Consider the following 12105-nt stretch of genomic DNA (forward strand, 5'->3'; position numbering starts at 1 on the left):
ATTTATAGTTCCTTTGTAAAAATTCTAAAATTTTCAAAATAAATAACGCAGTTTTATAGTCATTTCAGTAAATGATAATGTACATTGACAATATATTATGTCAAAAAAATTTTAAACAACATATAAAAGATTTATATACATAGTATAAGGTATTTATCTCTTTTACACACAGAACAGAAAAAGCACACATACTTTAACAGCCAGTGGCAATTAGTATTCAACTTATTATAAAATATTCAAACGCTTTAACTATACAGATCTTTGTTTCCAAGACCTATGATTTTTCGTATACCCTCTGTACATGTTTGCTAAAAATTTTTTCGTGCGACGGTATAGATCATATGCTTTTTATAATTTACAAAATAGAATGTATTTTTATATTTGCTTAAATTTACTTTTAAACAATTAAATTAAATTGAAATAAGTTAATGTTTTCTGCATCAATGGTTATATATACTTGAGGTATAAAAAAATTTATATTTAGTACTATTTATATGTGTCTGTTGATAATATTTATGCATTATTATACATCCAGCGTCTTTTAGAATTTTTACTTCTAAATATATGTTAACCAGAATACGATGACCTCATAGAATTATTATAGATATATGATGGTATTATTCATAATTACTTATGCAGCTGTAAGGTTTACTATATAATTATAAAAACTCATAATTTAACTTTTCACTTTTCTTGAGTTTATTATATTGCAATTTCACAGTTTCTATTAAAAAGTCTGATAAAAAATTCTAAATAAGCAACATTCTAGTTTTTCTTGTACTGTCTTACAACTACACTGTCCTAAAAATTACTAAAATTAAGAATTCTTTTATATGTATATTTATGCTTACGTTTGTATTATTATATTCTCAGAAATATTATTTAGCTCATTTTCAATGATATTATTAACCTCTTCAACTCGATACAATTAAATTTAGTTTTGAAGACTCTATCAAGGGCTAATCAAATAATATACAGTTATAATAGACCACGTATTTGCACACAATATAGATTTCTGCTGAAATAACTTTCTTTTTACAAAAAAAAAGGATATATGCAGATAATATGCTTTCATGTTCTTTTATTTTTAGGCTTTCTTGTCCGAATACATACTCATTGCAATACGACTGTTCCAATAAAATTTGTGTGGCTTATGTTAGAAAACATTCTTAAGCTTTATGAATAATTTGTGATCGTATATCCACACGACAAGTATTTTTGGCATTGTAAACATTTAAAACTACATTTTGTTCCAATTTTTAGGTAAGTTCTTCTTATTTCTAATATTCATTTCTTTAAGGCTGAACTCAGTATGTATTAAGCAGTATTTTTGTTATAAAAAAGGTTTATTATTGATAATTTGTGACTCTAAATTTTTTTTTGTAATCCAATCTTTTTGTATGAGAGGACATAGCTCACATTTAACTTATTGCAAATTTATTGCTATAAACATCGACCATGCGGATTTTTTTGTTTTAAAATATTTCTCCATCGTTAATTTACGAGATGGTTTATAAACTCATATTGACATAAATATAAGTTTATATTATATTTTTTGTAATCGATTTATTCATACGCAAAAATATTTAAAATAATGATAAAAGTAGACTGTGGATTTTTTGACTGTATTTATTCCTAAAAACCATGCTTTTTATTTCTACTACTCATAAAAAAAGCCTTATATTTATTGGAAAAGTTTATACTTATTAAAGTGCGGATAAGTACAATTCATTAGTAGCAAAATATTTCATGATTTCATGTTTGTAAGCACAAATCTATTGAATTTAATTTTTAGTTATATTTTGATATGATTCGAAGCTTATAGATTATAATTTTCTTAATTATATTATAGTTTTAAATTAAAAATAAAATTTAAGCCGTGCAAGTCAACAGCATAAAAATAGAACTCTTTTTGGGTTACGGTTAAACAAGATTGAAATTTTTTTATACAAAAACCTTTATTTTACAACTCATCAGTATTAAATATAATTTTTTTTTGTTTTATAAATATGAGATCAAGAACTTAGCAAAAATTTCGCAATGTTTTTTACGTCACTCATATATCTTCATTGTAAATTATCTTTTTCAGATCAATATAATCGTTTTTTCAAGATTCTGTTACAGCAGAATAAGTTATCGATAGATGAGTAAATTATTACATAATTTTGAGCATTTAATTAATCCTCTGTCGTCATTTTATTCATTTAAGACGTAAAAATTATATTTTTGATTTACTGTGCTATATTTTGATATTTGATAATATGTGCTTTTCCGTATATTTATATCCTTCTTTATTTTTTCTTTGAATTCAAGTCACGATTCTTCTGAATAAAATTATTTATCTTGGTAAACATTAAAAAATATGTTAATATTAAAATAACAAGCCCTGGATTGGTAGAAGATTTTATATAAAAAAATAATATAACTAAAATATTTTGCGTTCGATACATTTTGAGTTTAACATTTTTGTGCTCATAATACTTAAATATATGGTCAAATTACAGTAATTTTTTCATTTCGCTTGTTCATTAGTATCAAAAATATATTTTATCTTATTATTTACTCATGATTAAAAAATGGATTATCTTTTTTCAAAAGTGATGTTATTTATTTTTGATTGCTTTATATAAAGTGAGTTTCTGTTTTTTCCAAATTATTAAATTTTTTTGAAAAACAAACGTATATTATTTTAACAAGACTTCTTGTTTTATTTTTTAAGTAAATTATTGATAACAATAAGAAGGCCATATTTATTTTTTGTTTCACAAATTAGTACCTTTTTGATTATTTTTACAAGGCCTCCTTGTAAATATTATACAAAATATAATTATATAAGCCCAAAATTTTACAGTTTAATTTCTATCTTTTTGACGAGTTACTTAATATATGTAAAGGGGATGGTGGAATATGCGCATTGTGATTGATAGAATTTGAGTCTAGGAGCGTGAATTATGTTAAACAGTAATTATAAATGCATTATATCTATATTCTGAATATACAAATAATCTTACTCTTTAATTTATTCATGATTTTAGAATTTTTTAATCAAATAAAAATTTAATTTACTGTTTAAAATGAATCTATCACCTAGAAATTTATATTATTTTATAATCATCTTTTGTATTAATCAATATTTTAGCGTGAGTTATGGTACTAATTTTATCTTTGATGTTTCTATATCTTTTGTGTCAGAATAAAATTTTTGAAGCGATTTCGCGTTTACATATATGTGTTTTTTCAATTATCTTTTTTAAGACTTTTCTCTTTAAAATCTTTTCTGCATAATGACTTTTTCTGTTTAAACTAGAATACCAACAAAAATGTCCTCATTCACTTATTTATGTGTCTTACATCTGTGTTTTCCTATATATTACAGTCGAAACAACTAGCCTAAATATGGTAGTAATATTCCTCCTTATAGATTTATAATCACATCCGTGTTTTTTTCTCTATAAAGAATATAATAAATGTTATTATATTTATTTTGGTTTGTTCTGTTATAATTTACTGCCATTTTATATGTAATAAATTTTTTTAGCAAATTTTTTTCACTTTTATATTCTAACAATATTTCACTTCAAGCTTAACTATCAAAATAGGGCTGATATATCGTCTTTATACATAGCTTATTTTCCTAAATGTCAACCTCTTTACACTTTATTTTGAATAACTGATTCATGTATGGGTCAATCAAAACCCAGCTATTTGTGCATGTGTTCTTCTTTTTTAGAATCGCAAAATCTTAAAACATAACATATGTAATTTATAACTTATCATTCCATTTCATGACACTGATAGTTTAATCTAATAGTTAAAAAAATATATAAAAAATTCAACGAGGTTGTACGCTTATTAGTGGAACCTGTAATTTAAAATAAAGAGCAGAGGTAATAACCCTAACATTTGTAAAAAGAAAAGTATGTTTATATTTGATGGATATTTTTTCATAAGTCTTGGTTATGATTTTTATTATATTCTAGATATAGTTAATAAATATTATCTTTGGTTTTTTAATTTGTCATTAGCATGGTAAAAATAATCAATATTGTTTTTCACGGTATTGTGACAAAGGTTAACTTATCTATACAATCGGATTATAAAATTTTAGCTGTGACTTATAAAAATATATTTTTGAAGTTGTCGCCTCTTGATGTCCAATATATATTACACCCATGTTGAACCCAAATACAATTATCAGATTTATTCGGATTTGATTCCAAAAGTTACATCTTTATCTACACTGCTCGAAATATATTAAGATTATACACTTTATGATAAAGAATGACAAGTTATGAATTATGTGGATGAATACACATAATAATACAAGTCTTGATAAGAAATACCAGATATGACAACTTACCAATATAAATAGAGTGTTGATACATTATAAAATATAATGGTGCATAATTCAGATTACCCGTGAAATACTAACCGAATGAAATATAATATACAATGAATTCAAATTATTTTTATCTTTTTCTATCAATTTCTATTATTTCCTCCTAAAAAATGTACGAAAATATATATGACTTACAGAATCTATAATTTTTGGTATTCAAAATGTGAACACGACGATCAAGGCTATAAATCTCAAGCACTTATGGCCGTGTTAATTTTCGATGAAATCGGCATGGCTTGAGAAAATTCATTTGTTTGTAAAAATTACAAATTCATTCTTATAAGCGTAATCTTTTTACATTGGAATGTTTTATCTTTATTTCAATTTTTTATAATATTTTTAATGATTTATATTCTAATTTTTAGAATCTCAATAATTAAACAAAATTTTAATTATAATATTTTTGTAAAATCTTAATGAAACATTTATATTAAATTTTGTAAGTGAAAAATAAAATCTTAAAATACTATAAAACACGCTTTATTTTAATTTAAATTTAATCACTTCTAAATCATAAAAAATACATCACATTCAATCACAAATAGAAATCACACCCAAACAATTGGTGCGAAAAACAAACATTATATTTTATTGTAAAATAATAATTTCATGAAAAAGTTGAGTAAAATAATTACATTTGTGATCAAATTTTACAATAAATACAAATTCTATTTAAAACAATTTCTGCGGATGCTATTAGATTTGTAGAAAATTGTACCATCTTCTTATATACGAGTGGCTTATTTATCAAAAAATAATATTTTCGCTCATCAATAAAGGCATTCTTGTTAATTTGACATTTTATTTGTAATTCAGATTTTGATTGATCTTAATTTTAGGAGTGCTATAATATTCAAAAAATCTAATTAACATTTTTATCTAGAAAGAAAATACATTATCTATTGATGTATTTATTAATTTTGCCAATATTATCTATTATATTTACTTTTTTCATGCAACTCGAGCAATATAGAATTTCTACAATACAATTTTCTTTTAACAGATATACAATATTATTGAATCATAAAATTGAAATTTGAAATAATTAGATCAGAGAAAAATAAAGATTCGGATGTTATCTATAAATTCTTATCATAATATGTTTTATCTATGACTTAGGAGGAATAATGATAAGTTAGAAATTCTTTTAGTATTAAAATATCATCTTTTTAAAAAACAAATTAATATGATCAGTTCAAAATATATTTATATCTTTAAAGCTTCAACATTACTGCTTAGTAGATTAATTTATATGTCCGAGCACAATAATTTGATAAAGGATTGGAATACAGTTCAATTTTACTTTTTATCAAAATTATCCAATGCCAAAAACGCCGATTTATATTCAGAAAACATAGCAGATTCCTTTTTTATGGAAAATGATGTGAACTATGATAATATATATGATCTTTTTATAGATATATTTAAAAAAAATGAAAACAATGACATTTATGAAACAAACGAAGAATATATTAGCTTACGAAAATTTATTGAAAACAGTAAAAATAAATTTATAAAAAATATAAGTCAAAAAAAACAACCCGGCCGTAATTATATTGCAGAAAAGTACCGGCAAACATTACGTGATGGATCAAAAGCTGAAAAGTTAATATTTTTTTCACACATACTTTTATATTTATTAGCCAGAGATGAAGAAAATTATACTGGAATCAAGGAACTCGCAATGAATAATTTTAAAAATGAATCAGAACAAAACTACATTCCAGATAGTTGCACCGATAAAACCCATGGTGATAGAACATATTTATTGTTTATTGATATAGATGATTTCACCTTTGATGAAAAAAATCTATTAGGCTTCATAACTCATACATGCTGTAATTTTTCTGCAAAAGAATATGATTGTATTTTGTTTTGCTTTAATGATACATATAAATCTAGAAAAAATAGTAACTCAATGCATCAATATTTAGGAGAAACGAGTAGTGAGAAATTGAAAAGAAGACTAAAAGAAAAGGTCGAAATAGGAGCAGATAAAATACAGAAATATACTTTATCTCACTATATAAATATACTTGCCGATAAGAATCTTGCCAGAAAAATATTTGAGCAACAGATAAAATTAAACTTAAAAATCAGAATATTTTTTTCATGTGAATCCAAGATTAAATCTTTTGAATATTATGATACAACCTATGATAAATTTATATCAAAGAAACATATAGAGAATGAAGGGATCGTTATTAATCAGACATTCCAATCAATATCTAATATTTTTTTGGATTCATTTGAACTGAAAACGAATAGTACTGTCGTGTGTATAAGAAAGTCAAAAAAAAAAAAGAATAGAAAAGGAAGGCAAGATAAAGGTAACCACAAAATAGAATGCGACACTAAACCCATTTCAAACTTAGATTTAAAAGCTGTAAGTGGTAGTCGCCATTTCGCAGAAGACACACAATCTCAGATTTCAAAAAATGACAGTCAAGAAGATTCGATATCTGGCAATTTCTTAGAAACCATGTCGATATCAGAAAAAGAGGTGTGTATTAAAATACAGAACCCGAAGCCACAATTTTTGTACTATGACCAGGGATACGATTGGAACGATATGTTAGAAGCATAATTACACATTTCTTAATAATAAAAAATATGCAATTTTAGATGATAATTATATGGTCTATAACATTCAAAATATTTTATTTCAAATTTTTTGACTCCTCTTTGACTAATAAATTTGGCATGCCTTTTATTTTTGAAAATTTATTTGTTACATACTTTTACTACTACTTTTGACCTTTGTATAATATATATTATGACATCGAATCTTTTAAAAATTGGCAAATAAAATTAAAAATTAAGTTTTTTTTGGGGCATGAAGGCAAAATGCAAGTACTGTAGAAATGTTTCAAAAAATAATATCACCTTTCTAGCAGCAATTTTTTTATGCATAAATGATCAAATAAAACTACTTCGCGTGTATTCACTTCATGCTTTAAAGAAAATAACTACTAAAAGACAAAAAAAATTATAAAAAATCAATAATACCAATAAAATTTACATAGTATTTGCGTAAAACGAACTAAACCATTACTTATAGAGTAAAAATTTCATTTCGCTTTCAAAAATAGATTTATGTGTTTCAATTACTTTACAAATGTGATAAATACTCAACCGAAGAATATTATACAATTGATTCAAAAAACTTTAGCATTTATGATGCCGAATGTGAACTTTTTCGTTATCATAGTGAATACGGTTTGTTCAAAAACCCCTTATGGTTAGTTGCGTGTTCAAACTTACTAAATGAAGTTAAAATAGCACCAATGGATTGGAACATTATTAAAAGAGTATATGATGATTTTTTTGGTTTCTAAATGTGTTTTTTCTGTGAAATACATTACTATTGCGGGATTCGAGTCAAATTTCATTATTTTAAAAAAACAAAGTCTTTCTCTGCTTTTAAATGAACACTTCAATTATGACAGATAAATGTTTCACCATCTTAAATGGAATAGGATGTGTTCAAAATGAAAATATGTTGCATTTTTAATTAATATTATTTCGGGGGCTATAATTTTTTTTCTGAAATGAAAGTAACCATGATATCACGTTTTAAATACCCTCGATTAGTTATTGTGTCTCTATTATAAATATATTTATGGATGTTTTGCTTTCCAAAAATAAAGAGTATGATTCCTTAAATCAACTTGTAACGGATTTTTTTCGGGCTAGCCACATCTTTTAAATTTTTTTATGCATGGCACGCATTCAATTTTTTTTTGATAATTATTTTTTACTTTTATATTTTCTAGTTTTGAATGCATTTAAAATTTTTTTAATTTACCAACCTTCAATTTTTTATACTTGGCTTACACTATTTAATTTATACATATTTTAAACTTTTTCATCCTAAAAGGAGATGATTTAATAGATTTATCGTTATTTATTAATGTAATTTTAAAGCAAAAATCTTTTTAATTAATTGAGTATATAGTATTTATTCTTCTAATTATACGCATACAAATTCTCACTTTAATTTAGTTATATGCCCAGCGTTCGGCAAAGTGCACCGATATAATATCAAACCTTTAATTATGTCGAAACTTTGAATTCTGTTTTATTGTTTAGAATTATATGAATGCTCGAAAACTAAAAAAGATGGTCATATATGAGAAATATATGTTTTTTAGCATTTTAATACGTTTTTTGGTGCATAAAATATAATAGCTCTACATTAAATATTTGATTCTGTGAAAATCGATTTAAAAAAATTTATTCCAATAAGGCGTTTAGAAAGATTTCTTTATAGGTGTACAATATTTATTGGCTGATTTTAGAAGGATTTTGTTTTTCTGTAAGTCATAAAAAAATATTTCTAATATCGTTTACTTAGTAAAAATGAATATATATGGAACAATCAGAAAAGTCAAGGTTATTTAGATTTTAAATTGTAATTTTAGATTCTTGATTCTATTGAATATTAGTATATTTAGACCGATATAAAGTAATTATAAATAAAACATTCCAATTTATTCCTTTTTATCACATTGTAGAGCTATTTCACATTTATCATTTTCCTAGATTATTCGGCCGAATAAGTAAAAAATCACTTAAAAAAGCAACAGAAAGTAAAATTCTAAGCTAGCATACTATCACTTTATTGTTTTTTCAGTTTTTATCAATTATATATTTACAGAAAAGATTTATGTCGAATAATTCATAAACACTATAGTTATTGTTTGATTGAAATTAAAAAGAATTTAATTATCCAAATCTGGTTACATTAAATTTTAAATATGCATGATAATAAAAAATTTGATTTGTTTTTCGGCTACAATTAAATACTTTGAATAGAAAGATTTTATCCACAATAAACTAAAATTCCAGTCGACCTGTAAGAATAATATAATTTTTGTTTACTTTATGCAAATATTACATAAGAGAAATATTTTAGATATGAAAAAATGAAAACGATGGCAAATTTAAAAACTCACGTGTCTTTATAATTTTAAAATTTGTTATTTATTTTAACTCGCTTAATTTATTGTATTATTACGTAATCAAAAAATTCTTTAGTTTTAAATATAAACCCTTGAACCTTATAATAAAGAAATAAATTGGCTGAGAAATTATGACTAATAAACAGCCGTTTTGTGCTTAAAACCTAATTTTATCTACAATTAAATTTAAATTGATGGAATTCGTTGTTTACGAGTAATCTATTGATAGACGGTAATATAATAATATTAAGCTTTCTAATAAAATACTAGGGATTATAGCGTTGTATACGATACCGCTGTAATGATGGTATAAATTCAGCTACCTGCATTTGCGACCCTTGTGGCGGATTACAAGGATCGTAAAAAATGCCGGTTTGATGCTCTATATTATCGGAATTATCTGCAAAATTTTCAGCTGGCCTTGTTTCAGCGTTCGATTCACTATATTTTTTTCTTTTTATTCGACTGTACATGACAGAATTAGTATTCCCGATTACAAGATCTTTTTCGAAATAAAAATTGGAATGTTCATCATGGAAATGGGGCGTGCCAATTTCACTATCGTCAGAGAAAAAATCATAACCAGAATTATAGAATGATGCTGAAAATTCTGATTGTTGACAGTTTTGAGTAAAATCCGTTTTGAATTGATCATTATGCGAATTTAAATGCATATATACCTCGCTTGAACCCTCAACTATTAAATTCCGAATTATTTCCGCATTTTTTTCTTCATCCTCGTTATAATAGGGTGTGTATAATTCAGAATTTGTGGCCGAAGATGGGATATAACCTCTTTCTCGTGATTCTATATAGATATTAAGAGGAGATAAGAAATCAAAAAATTTAAGAAATGGTAATTGATTTAGATTTTCATTACTGATCGGATTGGTGCTTTCGTTTAAATCAACTATCGGAACAAAAAAACGAATTTTATTTTTTAATGATTCAATAAATTGCATGAATTCATGGTTCTCTGATTGGCTATGAAAGAATTGTAAAAAGTTTAGTGTTTTCGATTGAATTTTTTCACAAAATTCTTTTTGATCTTTAGTTTCCGGTAATTCATGCAAATTTTCTAATCTTTTAGAGATACTTTGCAATTTTTTAAACTGTCCTTTGGCGAATATAACTGTGCAGAATATACTTTTTGCATATCGATCAATTTTTTTATGGGTATGAATGCTTTTTTTAAGATCAGGCAGAAAATTTTCTTGATTGAAATTTAAATGAAATATAAACTTATGGTTCGGAATAGCGCATGAAAGCATATGTTTTCTTACTCCATGCTCGGCATTTTTTCTTTGTTTGTTTAATGGAATCAGGCAAATCCCATTTTCAGCAAATTTTAAAATTAGATCAGAGGTATCGATCAGTCTGATCAAAAGGAAATTAAAAATATGAGAGTAGCAAATGCATTTTATTTCATTTCGGGTTTCATTTTTTATCAATATTTCACGATATTGTTGCAAGAAGTGTCTATAACCTTCATAATATCCATCCTTCTCGTAAATTTGTTTTATTCTCTTGGCGGAATAATCAATTTCTTCGCGCAAGCGTGATCTTATTATTTTCAGATATTCATTTGATTCATTTGAAGATTCTGTACCATCTTCTTCGAATATTTTCTTAAAAACATCCAATAAATTATTAAACGAATTTGGAATCAATGAATTTTTGAAATCGACTGTATGTAACAAATTTAACGATTCAACATTTAAACATCTCAAGTTATCGTAAAAATATTGTTGAAAAATGTGTATCTGGTTTTTAGATAGATTTACTTTCGAGCTTTCATCGCTATGAATGTAAATTAAAAATAATAATATCTTAATTATATTTCTGCTTGAATTTATCATTTAATTGATTGGGACGTAATTTGTGTAAAATATAAAAATTTAAGAGATAAAGTTGCTGATTTCAAATACATATTATCGCGATCAATGTGTGACTTTCCAAAAAAAAGTCATCTAATGAAAATTCCATAAATATATTTGAAATACTAAAAATTTTAAAAATTTAAATTTTATGATTATGGATAATTAATTTTCTATTAATAAGAAAATTTTTAGTAAATCTAGAAATTATTATGCAACATTTGTTTTTAATGTCAAATGAAGTCTAAACAGAGAATATAATAAAGATAATTAAATTTGAATATTGTTTTTATGTGGAGAATTCTTAATAGTCAAATAAAATAGAATTCGGGTTCAAATTTATTACGGAACGCGAAAATTATCATATCATGGTAATTTGGCTCTTCTTAATGCATCCATCTTACTGAATTTTATTTTCAAGTGTATGCCGCGACTTCTTAATCATAATTTAGTGATTTAATACAATGATTTTAGAAAAACATGCTTATCTTTACCACAAATAAGAGGCTATAGATCACAATTCACGTGGATGGAAATATTGGGAAAATGCTATTCGTGCATTTAATATCAAAGCCTCTAAAAAGAAAAATTGTAGGCGATGAAGATACGAACCACAACCAATTTTATAAAAATAGGGGCGTTTTTTTAAATGTAAATTAATTTTGAATAAAATCATTGAAGAGATCTAAAATCACGAGATAAAAGATATAAAATACAAAAAAGTACCATTCTATAGTGTAAAAAATGAATCCTAAACATAATTAATATTGTATTGTAGACGAGCATTAGAACCAAAAAAACCCAAAAATACAGCTCAAATTACCAAAGTTCTACAATGCATATAACTGATTTCTGAGGAGCTTAC

The sequence above is a fragment of the Rhyacophila brunnea genome, unplaced genomic scaffold (genome assembly GCF_057557595.1).
Source record: "Rhyacophila brunnea isolate RB1 unplaced genomic scaffold, BYU_Rbru_1.0 scaffold_125, whole genome shotgun sequence".
NCBI lineage: Eukaryota > Metazoa > Arthropoda > Insecta > Trichoptera > Rhyacophilidae > Rhyacophila > Rhyacophila brunnea.